The sequence below is a fragment of the Prionailurus viverrinus genome, chromosome B4 (genome assembly GCF_022837055.1).
Source record: "Prionailurus viverrinus isolate Anna chromosome B4, UM_Priviv_1.0, whole genome shotgun sequence".
NCBI lineage: Eukaryota > Metazoa > Chordata > Mammalia > Carnivora > Felidae > Prionailurus > Prionailurus viverrinus.
Window position 1 is genome coordinate 58,723,313 of NC_062567.1, and position 17,126 is coordinate 58,740,438.

At 35.4% G+C, this 17,126-nt stretch overlaps 1 protein-coding gene and 1 non-coding gene across 23 annotated transcripts in view; both read left to right on the forward strand.

The window, feature by feature from the left end:
- The window catches only part of CCDC91 (coiled-coil domain containing 91), a 353,778-nt gene that overhangs the window by 300,874 nt on the left and 35,778 nt on the right, over positions 1-17,126 (forward strand). The window lies entirely within an intron of this gene.
- Positions 12,509-12,616, forward strand: LOC125171380 (U6 spliceosomal RNA). The gene has a single exon (XR_007154297.1). It is a non-coding gene; the product is annotated as a U6 spliceosomal RNA (small nuclear RNA).

Genomic DNA, 17,126 nt, shown 5'->3' on the forward strand with positions numbered 1-17,126 from the left:
TTAAATTTTGGTTTAAACTCTCTTGAATCATTATAAATTCTATATTAGAGATTGAAAACTAAAGCTCAAGGTTCAAGTCTGGTTTGCTGTTTGTTTTGTAAATAAAGTTTTACTGAAACACACAGCATACCCATTCATTTATGTATTGTTTTTAGCTGATTTCGTGTTTCAACAGCAGAGTGGTTTGAGAGACTATCGGGACCATATAACATAAAATATTTACCATCTGGCCCTTTATAGAGAAAAGTTCATCAATGTCCATTCTAGACCATCAAAATCATCTTGTGGGGAAAATTTCTTCCTGTCAGGCCTTTAAAATATTTATTCTTTCATTGTGCCTCATTGTAACTAGACAATAGAAATTCCATAGGTGCCATTCTGGAAAAGACTTCTCTCTCGATATTAATTGCCAGGTAAGGTATTATATCAAATCTTGGGTTTAGTGCCAGAAACTTTATTTTAGACTAAAGGAGATTGTAGAAAAATGAGATAGGAAAGACCACATCCCTTGACTCTTCCCTAGGGAGGAAGAATTTGTGGTTTATAATGACCTATGGCCCTTGGAATAAAATGGAGTGTTCCAACCCATCCCACAAGTTAAGACTGTTACACATGAGCTTGCTATGAGGGAGGAAGTGTGAATAACATTCAGCAAGCAACAACTACTCACAGCCAAGCAGTGATTCCTAAAAAATAAAATCTTGTCCAAATGTAATAAAAGATTATTTTTTTTTCCTCTTAACCAGAATTATGGCCTGTGTTTTCTAAGTCACCTCCAGGAAAATAATCTTCACTTTAGAGGATCCTTTTAATTTAGATCTTTAGAGAAGACTAAGGAGCAATTATCTTACTTCAAAGTTTTTGTGGTCAAGTCATTGTCAGAATTTCTTAATTTTAAAAGGACTCTTTTAATCTAGTTTTGCTATGTATTCTTTAGTGTTTGTGTCTCAGACTATTTATTAAGAGTTAGTATTTGGCCGAAATGAACTCTCCAATCAGTTCTACAGTTACTTGACTTAAACATGATTTCAAGACAGTTATTTAACGCCTTGTGGTGCTTGACTTTTCTTCTCTTAACAATATGGAAGTTCCACTGTCTGATCTGTAATGTCTCTTACACCTCTAAAATCTATCAACATTGTGTGTAACATTTTCCTTGACAACTGGTAAATCTTTCGAGAGGCTTTTAATTCTTGGTATAAATCAGTTGCATCATACTAGTGATTTTATACATTATTTATGCATTAATGTGGAAAAGGACACTTTTGAACATCCCCTGGTCTTCTGCCTCATTTTCAATGATCTGTCAAATTATTACAATGACAGTTGGCTTCATTCTTCATTTTCATTCTAATTAATTAGCCTAATTAACTTGCTCCTACTCATCCTGGGGTAGGCTGTATCATCACCTATGCAAGAAGCATCTGCCCTTCTAACTGTACATTTGGGTATCATGTCAGAAAATGCTTCTGTCTGATCAAGGCCTAGTAAATTGAATGTACCCTCACATGTACTTGCTGCCCTTTCAGTCGTACCTCATTTTTTAATGCCAAAGGGAATTAAAGCTTCTGCACACAACCTGTATTTTAAGGTCATGCATAAAAAATTTACCTTCCAAATTTATAAAATTTCACCCATTTCAAATGGCACAATAACAAATAAATAGAAAGGTAGATAGATTTAGAAATAGCCAGTGCAAATCATTTTGCCACCTGATATTTCACTAGCTCATAAATTTATCCTCTCTAGATATAAAGAACAGAAAACTTAATTCAGAGGAGGGTTAGTGAAACCAGTGAGGTGAATAGGTTTCAAAAGTTTATGTAGTTTATAGAGGTGTGGTCTAAAAAATTATTCATTTTTTTCCATCTTGCATTCTTTGAAAATTTATTTCATACAGTATACCTTAAAATAAAATTTATTGCCATCCTTCACTTTATATTTTAACAGTCTTCTTGACCCTCTTTCTTATTTTGCTATACTCAGTTGCATAAGAATAACCTTAAAAAAATTTGCTGACATGTGAATAGTCATGGTCTCTGGTGAGGGAGATCACTGTTGATCATTTCCATTTCAACAGTGGAGTAATTGAAAAGATAGATACAACTTCATGCTGCATTAAAGCCAATTACTATATCTGTTTCAGGAAATAACAACATATGTTCCAACTTGGAATTAAAATAACAATTTAATTAAGTACACATAAGAACTAATAGGTATACCAATTAATGTACCTGTTTGGGGGATAGTATTTTGTTTAAAGAAAAAAACTTCTAAATCAAAGTACAGTAAGTAAATACTTCTGTTGAGGTCATTTAGAATCTAAAAATGCTTATCTCTCTTTTTGTGTAGCAACTTAAACTATTCATTTAAATAATTATCCAGTCACTTCTCAAATTATCACAATGACAGTTGGCTTTATTCTTCAATGAAATGTTTTAACTCTTTTTTAAATACTCAAATGACTTTTCTCCACCAGTACGCTATACCAAAGTTATTAAAATTTAGATGGTGATAAGAATTGATTCAAAACAAAGACAAATCAACAAAATGTCAACTTCGAGTCATAGCTTGTGTCAGTTAGGAATTGACACACCTGATGGATATACTATCATGGAAGGCCTAGCATGGTATAGCATTTGAGATGGACCCAACCCAGTGAAGCTTTTACTCAGAACGTCTGGATATCTCATAATATAAATGGTGAGCAACTGGTCAAGAAGGAAAAACCAGAGGTCAGACCTAGAGGAAGCAGTAGCTATCAAAGGCCTCAAAATTGAAATGATGATAACAGTGATGATGAAAGCGAATACTTATGTACCATTTACCATATTCCAGGCACTAGTCTAAGGAGTGTGTGTGTGTGTGTGTGTGTGTGTTCATTGTTAAGAATATTACCAGCCACCAAATCATAAAACTAGAAAGTGATAGTCTGGCTCTGGAGCCTGAGCTGTTTACCAGCAATCTACCTATGTGAGCAAGATACAGCAATAAAGAATAGCAATAAAGAATTATCTTATTATGATATGACTGTTAAAAGAACACCTAGAAATGTTCGGCTTAAGTGGAATTGAAGTTGTTGAAGTGAAGTGTTCTGTATCAGAAAACAATACAAAACAAAAACCATTTATTGAGTGCCAAGTTTGTCCAAAATATTATGGCAGCTGCTTTATTTACACTGTTTCACATAATCCTCAAAACAACTCTGAAATAATATCTGCTTTTTGCAGACGAGGAAAATTGAAAGTCAGTGATATTTGATCATGGTGCAAGATCAGTAAGAGAGTCAAAATTTTAACTTGGTTCTGTCTGACTGCAAACCATATAGGGAGATGCCCCAGTAGCTCCTTAAGTCTGATTAGATAATTTGCTTTCTGCATTACTTTTCGTACAGTAGTCTAGGATTGTCAGTTTCTCCACTAGCAGGCTTTTAATCCCCTTTCTACTTTTCCAGGCTCTATTTGGATAAATTAAATAAATTAGCTCCATCCAGACAAATGAGGAAGAAAAGTAGAAAAACAAGGATAGTGTACAGTCATACAGAGTTCACTTGGGAAATTGCTTGCAGTTATGTATTGCATACAATTTATAAGTTATTTTTAAGTAGCTTTTTCACCTACTGGGAACTTCTGAGGACCCTAGCAAAGACTATTCATTTAGATAGCTTAAATATTATTTCTGCAGGGTTTTGAGATTTGATTTATATAGCAAAGAGGACTGGTATTTTTCTAGTTGGCGTGACCGTGTTAGGTAGTAGTGAAAGATTGACAAAGTCTTAAAATGAAGTTTTATGAAACGTACAACATAAATTAAGCTGTGACGTTAAAACCACCACCAGCTTATGTGATAGCAGTGATAAGGTAACAATAACTTTGCTTTGTCTTTTTTAAAACCATTCTAGCTCTATTATTCCAGGTGGTATTATCTCTGTCTTTAGTTCTCATAAAAGTCTTTATGGGTATATTCAAGGAGTTAGTACACATTTCTACTCACATACAGGCTAATGCCAAACTCCCTTAAAATTATACTCCTGTAGGAATTAAAAAGAAAACTAACATGTCAGATTATTTCAGTCCTTTAAAATAGATCCAAATATACAAGTCATTATTGCAAACAAGTTTTTATGTAGCGAATTAAGAAAACTGAATCATGATCCCAACATAATCTGTTTGAAAACCAATTTTGTTAAATTTTGAAGTTAGTTGGCATGGATAATATTTTTTTTTACAAAAACTTGATTTTATATTATTTTAGCACAGAACTAAGTAGTATAATCCTAGTATTTACTTGTCTGACACTTCTCAATGGCTCTTGATTCTTAATTTAATCTTGCTAGAAAGATGCAGTGTTCAAACAGTAACAATTCAGGCTTTGCACTAATATCTGCAAGAGTTTCTCGTAAAACATTTACAAATAATATAACTTTCTCTTGTGTACTTTGAACAATTGGCTATAGAAATTATATCTGTGGGATTGTAGACTTACTCTATAATAAGTTAATGTTCTTTATATTACTTGCATATTTATGAATATCTGTTGTTTCCCATTCTTTGACTTATTTTTTAAATGTATAAATAATTAAGAGATGAGTTATTTTTCATGTGCTACTTTTTAACTGAAATTCTTGAAATGACTATTATTTCCTTGTCAAAATTTACTTTCAGTAGAAAGGAGATGGTATTATTACCAAAAGACACTAGTAGTTTTTACATTTCAACTACTTGATTTATTATATAGTTGTTTTCCATCATATGTATCTCCTCAGCCATCAGTTCTTTCCTTTGAAAAAATAGCAAAAATAACAATTTGGTTTGTAACTAATAGTGCCTTGGAAACAGCATGAAAAAATCATTTTCTAAGAGATGCGGTATTTTTCTTCTCATATGAAAACAGAGAAAACCTCCTTGACATTCTGTTCGTTGCTGATTCATATGCACTGACATGACCTCTCTGTGCTCCTGTCTTGCTCTGGAAGCTTTGTGCTCCCTCTTTAAAGGAAGGCCAATTATTTAATACATGTGAACTCTAGTCTGTAACAGAGAGGAAGCAGATATATCATTTATTATCATCACATTATTTCTGAATGAAATCCATTAGATTATGGGTGAATCACATGTCTGCCTTAGTCTTTGACTAGATTGTCAGACAGTTTTTCTTATTTTTTAGAATAAAGAATACTAAATGGATAGACAAGACATAATTGTACTTCTTTCTCTGGGATTGATGCAGCAATGTACATCTCTTATTTTATCTCCTTTTAAAGATATTATTCTGTATTCTTTTTCTAGTCATTTTTCATCAATTCTCCTCATCATTGATTGGTTCAGTTGAGATTCCATGCATGAGATTCCATAATCCTTAGTTTTATACATAAAGGTGCAGCATTCACATGAGTTTACCCCCTAAGAACTAATTTTTATCATTGCATCCCTTTAACAGAAAATTTGCAGTTACCCTGATTAAGATCCTATAAATATCTGACAAGTTGTTGGTCTACTTGAAAACTGTTTATTTTTAAAATTCAGATTGAATTCCTAATTTTAAGCAATAGAAGTTGACTCTGACTGCTTAAGCAGAAAAAGGAGTTTATTTATTAAGAGGTTATTGGGATGGGAAAATGGGCTTTGAAATTCAGCTTCCAAAAGCAAACCCCAAAACCATGACATAGAACTGGCCTCATGAGGAAATCTCATTGCTGCTGCTTCCCCACCAAACTCCCCCCAAACTTATTGCTTTCACATCCCCACCTAACACCACTTGTGTATCACTGACTGCATCTCACAGCCTCTCGCTAAATCTCTGCCTCTACCCTCACCAGTTAAAAAAGTCCCATATGGAGTTTCATTCATCAGATTGCTCATTTCTTACTGAAATCTCATGGGTGTAAACCGGGTTGGTAGACCTTTGATCACATGTCTGCCTATATACTGGGTACAAAAACAAGCTAAGAAAATACTCTGTGCATTCTGTCTCACAGTGACTAAACTTATAAGCATAGGATATCTCCTGATATGTTAAGGGTTTTTCCAAAATGCCAAAACAAGAAAATATGACAAACATACACTATCCTACATTGCTTGGCTATTCAACATCAATTTATATATACCCTTTGCTAATACTTAAACCTAACCTTCAAAATAGACCCTTCTTCCATACTTAACAATATCAGGTAAACATCAGGTAACATCAGGTAAAGTAAGAGCAAAATACTTCAGCTATCCCTTATAAAAACAAAATGTGTTCACAAAGGGAATGGCCTGAAATCTGTTGCAGCAACCTACCACAAGGCAAGTATAGCTGAGAGTGTGAGTGATCTGATCATATGATCTCTGCTGTAAGAACTTTCTCAAGTCTCATTCCATATATGTCACAATCACTTAATATGGCTTGCTACTGAGCATGCCTAATTTAATAGTTCAGTGAATCAGCTAAACCAAGTTCATTTGGGGCAGATCAGGTCACATTTATTTTTTCCACAGTCCAATATACAGACTCTAATAGAACTTAATAGCAAGCTAAACGCTCCTTTCCAAAGGGACACATTTCCTGCCTGATGGATGTTGCTCCAAAACTTTAGAGATCTCAGTTGGGATTCCTCAATCAGAACTTGCCACAGGCTCCATCTAGCATTCGGATAAAATATTGGCAGTTCTAAGTACATTGAATCAGTAGATCATGAAGGCCAGGTAGATACTCTGTAGCCCGGATTAACTAGGAGGGCTCCTTTTTCCTCTTGTGCCCACTCATAGCTGTGGACATTCAGGTCACTTTATAAATAGGTCAAAGCAAGATTCCCAATGTGATATATATTACTTTCAAAAGACACATGCCACTGCGCCTCTTTCTTGGTGGCAGGAGGCACAAGGCACAGTTACTTTCAACTTTGTAGAGGTTATCCTGATACGCTTAAGATCACTGGGCCCTCCGAAACTTCACCGAGGTGTAGCTCTTATATATTCATATAATGTGTCTCCCACCTTACTACACTTATATTAGACTTACAGATGTGTTTAACATATCTGTACAAAGAATCCTGAATACTTATTACCTCCAGCTTTCCAGGTCCTGGAGACATAATGTCATCAATATAGTTGTCCTATGTTTTGGCGAGACAGTAATGGTCTTTGTGAAATATATTGCAGTTCAGAGCCAAATAATTTATATAACCCTAAGATAGAATGGTTTATTGCTCTATGAAAGCAGCTGTTACAGGTGTTCTCTCTCTGTTGGGAAAGAGGAAAAAAAATCATTTGCAGATTAATAGTCATATACCTGGTGCTGAGAGCTTGAGTAAAGAATGTACATCTGCAATAGCAGCTGCTTATGAAATCACTATCTGATGAAGCCTCTGGTAATCTACTATCCTTCTCCAGTGCCATTTGTATACTCTGTGTGTTTAAGGTCCTAGTGGGCTGAATGTGAGGCAGATTCAGGGTAAAACTCCAGTCATCATTTTATTCCTACAATCATCCTTTGTGACCACTAATCCACAGTGGTATTCTAGGTCCCTTGTTTTTTAGGATTAGTTCAGAGCTGTTATACAACAGTACTCAAAAGACCTGGTATTTCCCTTTCTTCAGTGCAGTTACCTTGATGAGAAAGGCCAAGCTCACAGTTTACAGTTTACACCTCTGATGTCATTACAAGCTGTATCTTTAGGAACTTGCATTCTCTTCTTTGCTCAGAAAGCTCTGAGTCTGCAAATAATTGACAGGACTAGAAATTGGAAAAAATGTTATACATTTTTGTTGTAGTGGCTCAGGACAGGCATCTCTTCATTAAACCTGGGAATCTTATAATTTTATTAAGTTGGAATTTTTTGATGCCTATCTGTTATATGGATCATTTGATCAAGTAGCCAAAGCCAATGGTCAGTGTGGGCCAAAGCATTCGGATTACAACTCAACTCCATGGAAAGCAGCATGAGCACTTCTGGACTATAAAAAATGGACAGTGTTGTCCACCAGTGCTGGCTTTTCCTTCCCCGGGATCATTCAGGAATAGATCTTCGCTGAGATTTTTGTCTTGAACTGAGAATTTAGAATTGTGAACATTTCATTATCTTTTTTAAAGCTGTGCTATGGAAAATTGTGGTTTATATACACAATGGAATATTATGTGGCAATGAGAAAAAATGAAATATGGCCTTTTGTAGCAACGTGGATGGAACTGGAGAGTGTGATGCTAAGTGAAATAAGCCATACAGAGAAAGACAGATACCATATGGTTTCACTCTTATGTGGATCCTGAGAAACTTCACAGGAACCCATGGGGGAGGGGAAGGAAAAAAAAAAAAAAAAAAGGTTAGAATGGGAGAGAGCCAAAGCTTAAGAGACTGTTAAAAACTGAGAACAAACTGAGGGTTGATGGGGGGTGGGAGGGAGGAGAGGGTGGGGGATGGGTATTGAGGAGGGCACCTTTTGGGATGAGCACTGGGTGTTGTATGGAAACCAATTTGTCAATAAATTTCAGAAAAAAAAAAAAGCTGTGCTATGGAAATAAAAGCAAGTAATTTTGTCTTCTTCGCACTCTTTATATTGTTGTTCCATATTAGTAGTCTCTGGATCTTCCGAAGTCTTGCCGTCATTGATCACTTCATTTCAAGTGACTGTACGTAGTAATTTTTTACTTTGCTACTATGCAGGCCGCCAAATGTTGCTTTTTAATTTTTTTTTCTCTTTCAGAAAACTGGCTGGAATTTTAGAGCCATCAGCCCTTAGAGAGCCAGAACTAACCATAGATCTTTCTGATAGTCCTGAGGTTACATTGCCTTCAGCCGCTGCTTAGTAGCCATTTAGTGTCAATCAGGGTTTTTCTGGCTACTTAAACAGTAAAAAAGCTTATTAAAAGGAAATTGAATAGTTGACCAAATTGTTGAAAGCCGGAGAACCAGGATGATGGTTAAGCTTCCGGAAACAATACCAAAACTACACCACAAAACTTGTTCAAAGATAAGTCCTTCTTTGCTGCAACATTCCCATCAAGCACCAAAAGAACCCATTGCTTAATGCAACCATTGCAATATCCAACAGTTGAATGTGTCTCATCCATACGAGCAAAATGGTTGATCTACAGAGCTTCCTTCCTCTTGTTCTTTCTGAATCAAAGTCTATTACAGTCAACTCTGATTAACAGAGCCTTGGGATTAGAGCAGGTTAGATAACTAAGTTTTCTGAGTTTTACCTAGGGAAGTCATACCTCATAAGGCTAGAAATTCATCAAACACAGGAAGGGTATCAAAAATCACAGAACATTATAAATGGCCACTACATATTTTGGGAATTTTTTCCAAGTTGCTATGGTTACTGTAGAAATATTTTTCCAGCTTTTTAGTCTCATGGCTAATTCTAAATCTGATCCTTTGAAGTCAAACTACATGGGTTTCATTCTTACTAAATCAGGACTTTAGCAGTCGCCAGGTTCATCAGACATCTTGTAGAAAGTTTGCCACTTGGACACCACAAGTTCATACTTTCTCAAATAATCTGAGGTTTCTACAGTTACGCCTAAGTGATGTGACACTATTCAGAGGATATGCAGTATTTGGATAGATAAGGTTTTTGTTCCATGTATTTGTGCTAAAAATAGATAGTTTTAGAAGATATATATAAATAGATTTTTTTTTTTTAAGTTTTAGTGATTAAATTTGTTCTTGCGTTAACCAACGATTTTTACCTTTGGTGATTTAGGGACATCTTTTATACATTAATTATAGTACTTGTTTTCATAGAGTGATGGCCACAAAGATTCCTGAAGTAGAAAGAACTTGATTAACTTGTAATTCACCTAGATTAAATTTTAGTTGTCTCTTGTGTCCTTGGAAACATCTTTGTTCTCTGTATTTACTTCACGCTCTTATCAGTGGATCTATTTCTTCTAAATCCTCTCCATTTTCTTGCTGTCAAGCCTGTTATCCATGACCTCTGCTATGTTTTTCAACTCTGAAGAAACTAAAGAAAATAAGAAACTAAATAGCAAAGTACTCTTTGTTGTATTTAAGTCACATATGTTCTAAGTCTGAAAAAGGAGAATCTTTAGTCCCTAACTGTGTAATAAATATATAGGTTTTGTTCTGTCTATTTTCACGGATCCTTTTTACTTCTGTCTTTGTTTGAGATTGTGGGCTATAGAAGATTATGGCTGCCCAAACCCTGGCTGCCAGTCAGAACATTATTATACTAGTAAGTTTCAACATTAGATCCCTCCAATCCATTTGAGGCTTTTCCAGATAATGTTTTCCAGCCTAGATAATTTTCTGAACGTTGGAGTTGAAGTAAAATATTTTAGGATAAATCCTATATCCAACATTCAGTGTATGTTGGGATCGATTCATTAAATGATCCCACTAGTCTTGACACCAAGATTTTTCAAATTTTCATATTTTTCACATGCATAATGTGATCATTACCTTGTACCAGGAACATATTAATCATAGTTTCTTTGCCATTTTACAAGAATTTTAATGTCTGCTTTTTATTCATCTGTGGGGACATTTGGCATATAAAATAACTTTGTTGCTTAGTTTTTCCTTTATAGTTTAGAGTGCTTATTCATTTAAGATTTAGTGTGACTATAATATATTCAACACTTTGCTTTTGTCCTCAATATTTATTCCATTCCTGTGGTTCACATTTTCCTCTTCTTATGTATCATGTGTTGAAAATGAAAATATCTTGTCTGGGGTGGAGCTTAGCCACTGGACTAAACAAACATGCTCTCCTTCTGCTCTTAGTTGATTTTAGTGGTTAAATTACTAAAAAATCCTGTTAATAAAAAAAGAAGTTTTACATCTACCTTTCTTTATTGTGTACTTTAATAGTTAGTAAAAGTCCCTTCCTTTCAACTCTCCCACCAAAATGCAACTTGTTCACTCATATTTCTTTCATGTTTAAGACTCTGACATTAGTAGTCAACAGATTAATGAAAATGACATAGACTTTCAAGAATCAAAGTTTTTGAATTTAGTGAAAGAAATTAAACCACTTGAGCAGAGTTTCTAAAAGTCAGAGGGTATCTATTATGGGCTATCCAAGGCATGTTCTTCTTACATCGATGGCAGAAGTGCAAGAGGGGAAACCCAAGAATGTGAACAAGTTTTTGACTGTGTCACCTCTGACATCTTGTAGGCCAAAGCAAGTCATAGGGCCAAGCCCAAGGTCAAAAGGGAGAAAAGTACATTTCACCCAGTACTAGGCCAACCATGTTGCACAGTCAAATCAGTGCAACATCAGTGGAGTGGAAAACTAATCCTCCCATGGAGGTGGAGAAAAAGAATGGGTTAATGGTTGCCAAACAGTAATCTAATCTACCAAATAAACCAATCTCGGCAAGCTACTCTCTCTTCTACTAACATTACTTTATCGTATCATGATTCCATTTTATTTTCTTCTTAGTATATAACATTATCTGAAACTATTTTAATAGTTTATATTGCATTTTTCATTCAATCATCAAATAGCATCAGCCACCTAATATCTACTAGGAAGTACTGTAAGTACTAGAGATGCATCAATTAAAAAAAAAACAGACAAAAATCTGTATTAATTGTCTATCTCCCTCATTAAAGTATCTTGTCTATTTTGTTCACCACTGTATTATCAGTATCTCAGAGTAAGCCTGGCACATAGCAGATGTTCAAGAAGATTTTGTTTTGAGGCACCTGGGTGGCTCAGTCAGTTAAGCGTCCAACTTCAGCTCAGGTCATGATCTCATGGTTTGTGAGTTTGAGCCCCACGTTGGGATCTGTACTGACAGTGCAGAAGCTGCTTGGGATTCTCTTGCTCTCGCTATTTTGCTTTCAAAATAAATAAATTAGAATTTTAAAATAAAAAGAAAAGAAAATTCTGTTTCATGAATGAAGAAATGACATTAAACATTTATGTGACATAACTCCATTTGTTTAGATCCTCTGCTTATTAGGCAGCTTTATGATTATGACTTGTTTACAACACAGGGAAGTTTTTATACAGTCTGGTGAACTTGACTTACTGTGACTCTTTTGAGAGAAAGATTTGTGCTTAGTTAGTATTGTGGAAATCTGAGGTCTTTACCTACACAGCTAAAAACCAGTCCTTCAATGTAGTAAACTCACCATGGTAAAATCACCCTGAGAAACTTAGAGATAGATACCATTGGCTAAGTATACTTTTAATTCCCTTCTAAGCAGATACATAGCAAGCACAGAGGATATGTGAAGAGTGAAATTAATACCATTACCAGGTTTTGAATCATGAAAAGCTGTGCTACCCATTTGCTTTGGGCTTTTAAAGCTCTGTTTCAATAACTTTTTCTCAGAAAATGTATATACTGTACAAAACTAAGAAAAACTTAACAAAGGATTGTCAGTAGATCTATTCCATAGAGATTTGAACTGCCTTATCAACAGTCAGCACAGGAATGTTCCCAACTTCCATCCCTGAAGCTGTAATTGTTTTATTTCTACACTCAACCTATTAGTGTCTAATAGTGTACGGTCTGGCCAATTTCACATTTAAAATTAAAGCAGTCAGTGCTCACGTCAGCGGCACATACACTAAAACTGGAACAAAACAGAGAAGATTAGCATGGTCCCTGTGCAAGGATGACACATGAAATAAAATCAGCAATTCTCATATATGCTGTAGGTTCTTAAGACTTTCTCATACGTTAGGCTGTGAAAAATATTAGATGCCCTTGATAAAGTCTTTCAAGAGCTACTACCATCTGCTAAAGAATATACTATGATTTAACTACAGGAATTTTTGTTTGTTTGTTTTTAATAATTTATTGTCATTTTAGCTAACATACAGTGTATACAGTGTAGTCTTGGCTTCGGGAGTAGATTCCCATGATTCATCCCTTACATACAACACCCAGTGCTCATCCCAACAAGTGCCTTCCTCAGTGCCCATCTCCCATTTTCCCGCCTCCCCAACCCCCCCGCCCCATTTCCATCAGCCCTCAGTTTGTTCTCTGTATTTAAGAGTCTCTTATGGTTTGCCTCCCTCTCTGTTTGTAACTTATTTTTCCCTCCCTTCCCCTATGGTCTTCTGTTAACTTTCTCAAATTCCATATATGAGTGAAAACATATGATATCTTTTTCTGACTGATATATTTCATTTAGCATAATACCCTCCAGTTCCATCCACATTGTTGCAAATGACAAAATTTCATTCTTTTTTTTTTTATCACCAAGTAGTATTCCATTGTATACTACATCTTCTTAATCCGTTCATCAGTTGATGGACATTTGGACTCTTCCCATAATTTGGCTGTTAACTACAATAGTTCATAATAAAATATAAGTGATTATGAACTGTTTGATAGAATTGGTGATGTAGCACTGTTGAAAAATAAGATTTTGTACAATATTATACCAATAAAAAATTTCCCAACATTTTTATTGCCAACAGAGTATTATTGATTTCTACTGTATAGATTTTACATATTCTATTCACTCATTAACAATTGCTGATTTAATATTTATATACTAAGTATATATTATAAGTAAGATAGACATGATGTCTACACTTCCAAGGATTATAGTCTTAGAAAAACTGTAGTCTGGGGAAAACCAGAAATTGCCACCCATGTGAAAGTGCTGAGACAGAAGTGGCACAGGGTGCTATCGAAGCACCTGGAAAGATGACCTAATGAAGTCCTAGTGGATCAGAGAATCCTTCTCAACATAACGATGTGTAAGCTAAAACTTTAAGAATTACTTCTCTCTCCCTATATCTAATATATAGGGGTATCTATCTTTAAAAATATATCCAGATTCTGGGGCGCCTGGGTGGCTCAGTTGGTTAAGCATCCAACTCTTGGTTTCGACTCAGGTCATGATCTCATGGTTCATGGGTTCAAGCCCCATATCAGGCTCTGTGCTGACGGCACGGAGCCTGCTTGGGATTCTGTCTCCCTCTCTCTCTGCCCCTCCCCTGCTCGCTCTCTCTCTCTCTCTCAAGAAAAAATAAACATTAAAAAAAAATTAAAAAAATATATATCCAGATTCTGACCACTTCGATTGCTTTCACCACTGCCCAAGCCACTGTCAGCTCTTGCCTGGACTTCTACACAAACCTCCTAACTGGTATCTTTACTTCTTTTTTTTTTTTTTAATTTTTTTTAAATCTTTGTTTATTTTTTGAGAGAGAGGCAGAGTGTGAATAGGGAAGGAACAGAGAGAGAGGGAGACACAGAATCTGAAGCAGGCTCCAGGCTCTGAGCTGTCAGCACAGAGCCTGACGTGGGGCTAGAACTCACAAACTCTGAGATCATGACCTGAGCCAAAGTCAGACACTCAACCGACTGAGCCACCCAGGCGCCCTGACTGGTATCTTTACTTCTACACTTGCATTGAAAAGTCCTTTTTGAAACTTCAGTCAGATTATATCACTCCTCTGTATAAAATCTTGAAATGAGTCCATGTCACTCAGAGGAAAACCAGAGTCATTGCAGTGGCCTATAGGGCTCTACGTCATCTTGCCTCCTATTTCTTCTCTCATCTCCTGAAAACACCAAACATAACAGTAAAAATACTACAACTTTTTCACAGATTTTTAGTGTCATACAATACTCAATTCAGTGTTTTCAAAATTTCACTAAACTCTGGAAATTGGAAAATGAGCCTCATGATTTAATAAGTAGAGTTAACTATGCTGTGTTTCAGATTTCACCTACATATTATTTTGAGGTATCTTTTTCAGCTCTGACAGCCATTGAAACCAAATGTTGGGGTACCTGGGTGGCTTAGTCGGTTGAACATCCGACTTTTGATTTTGGCTCAGGTCATGATCTCACGGTCGTGAGATCGAGCCCCATGTCAGGCTCTGTGCTGAGCGTGGAGCCTGCTTAAGATTTGTTCCCTCTCCCTCTGCTCCTCTCCTCTGCTTGTATGCATGTTCTGTCTCTCTCTCTCTCTCTTTCTCTCTGCCTCTCAAATTAAAAAAATAAAAATAAGTGTTAAACTACATCTAGAGTCAAATTGCTGTATCAAGATTTTCAAATACAAGGAAGCATTATTCAATTGCATTAGCCTTTTTTAAATAGTACATATTTCATAACATGTATAACATATTCCTAGAAAAATACAATATGTTCATAAATTAAGAAATAACCATTTTGTTGGGCCATGGAGGTTCTATTTTAGACCAGTGGTCTTTTCCACACTTATGTCTAAGAAAAGATAAACATAAAGATTTTTTAGAGAGCCATTATAGTAAGGAGAGCACTTATTTATTGAGAAAGTTGCACTGTTTGTTGAAGACTCTCTATTTATTGTTTCATTTCTCTTAATTGGAAGACATGTTTGAGAGAGAAAATGAAGATGAAAACAGATGCAAAATAGTTGTCATAATTGATTTGTACCACAGTTACTTCAGTGCTAAGTTTCCAGTTATTTTAAAATATACCTCACTCCTTAAGACCTTTGATATAACACAGGATGGTGTTTTTTCTCATTTGTTTGGTTTTATTGTTGTAATGTTAGGAAAGCTATAAGCTTAGGAACTATAGCAGAGAGCCAGTAAGACTCTTAAAGCAATTTAGAAAATAGCTAGATTGCTTAGGGAGTAGTCAAAAAATGAAATATCTTTTAGAGCAACAGTGATAAGCTATTTATTTTTCTAGAGAACAGGACTGAGATGAAATTCATGAGTAAATTCATTAGTAAGTCAAATATCATATTTATATGATGCAGAAGTATTATGAAATCTGACACTCATTTTTGAGATCTTATGGGATGATGAGTCTAAATACATATTTTAAAATGAGTGCATTGTACAAGGCAGCACACAATTGTTGTAATACATGACTCAGCCTATCATTGCTCGGAATGTTCAGAGAAGGGAACGTGAAGAAACAGGGCCAACTGTGTAAAGACCATAGTTCTTCATCTAGCACTACAGAATTGTGGCAAACAGTGCTAATTACCTACATAAAATAAAGCCTCTCCTTCTGCTGAGTTAATAGGATTCCAGGGTTTTTAAAGGCAGCAGTGTATACAGTCACAAACAGCCTCCTCCTCAAACTCCTCTTCAGTCTTTAGTGGCCACGTAACCCAGTTCTGGCCACTGAGGTGCTAAAGAGTCTACTGAGTGAGGTTTCTAAGAAGCTTCTTTTTTTAGTAAAAACTGGCACACTCCTTTGGCAAGTATGCTTTGCTTTTCCTTTCACTTCCTTCCTGTTTAGTACATAAACTAATACTTGAGGATGCAACAGCCATCTTATGATCAAAGGGAACTATATATATATATATATATATATATATATATATATATATATATATAAAATACACACACACACACACACACACACACACACACTAAAGAGCCCCATGCAAGAAAATAGTCTGTTCCTGGACTGCTTACCAGCTCTGGACGGCTTACTCCCAGAGACCATGGTGCATTAAATAATAAATTCTTCTTTAAGCCACTGTTTGTCAGATTTCTGTTTCACACAGCTAAATACACCTCTGACTGATAAGAAGGGTTGGAATTTAGATAAGAAAAAAGAAATGAAGGACAACCAAGCGTAGAAGTCATAAGTGACAATAATATGAGCACCTAATTCGGAATCAGAAATGGATGTTACTTATCTGAGTACAGTGTAAAGACTAAGGCCTCTAGAGTAAAGTTTGTATTGAATCAACTACTTTTAAATATATAAATTGCCTTATTTATTTTGGGGGAGTATTTTAAATTATTTTATTTGTTATCTATGCATTATCTGAAAGACATGGCATTCTTCTCTCCATTTTTCTTAAATGGAGGCAGAATTCCGTACGTCCATGCCTTTAAGTATTCATTAGTCCATAAGTCAAGTGTAGACTCTGGTATGCTTTTCCCCATTACTTAAAGACCCCAAATTGTCATCTCAGGTAAACCCTTATAACAATTTTACCTGTCTTCCAACAAGTTTACACCACAGAAACGATATATTCAAATAAGAATTAGTTACCTGAACTGGTTGTAGTTCTCAGCAGCATTGTGACAAAGGACCAATCTAGGATTGACACCCAGTATTAGTTCAGTGGAATCATATTTTTAAAAGCATGGTGCCATCTCTTAGTTTCCTTAGCTATAATATAGCAGCCTCTGATTTAAACTAAGGAAAAAGAAAATTCTCAAAAGTAGTAAAATATGCAAGGT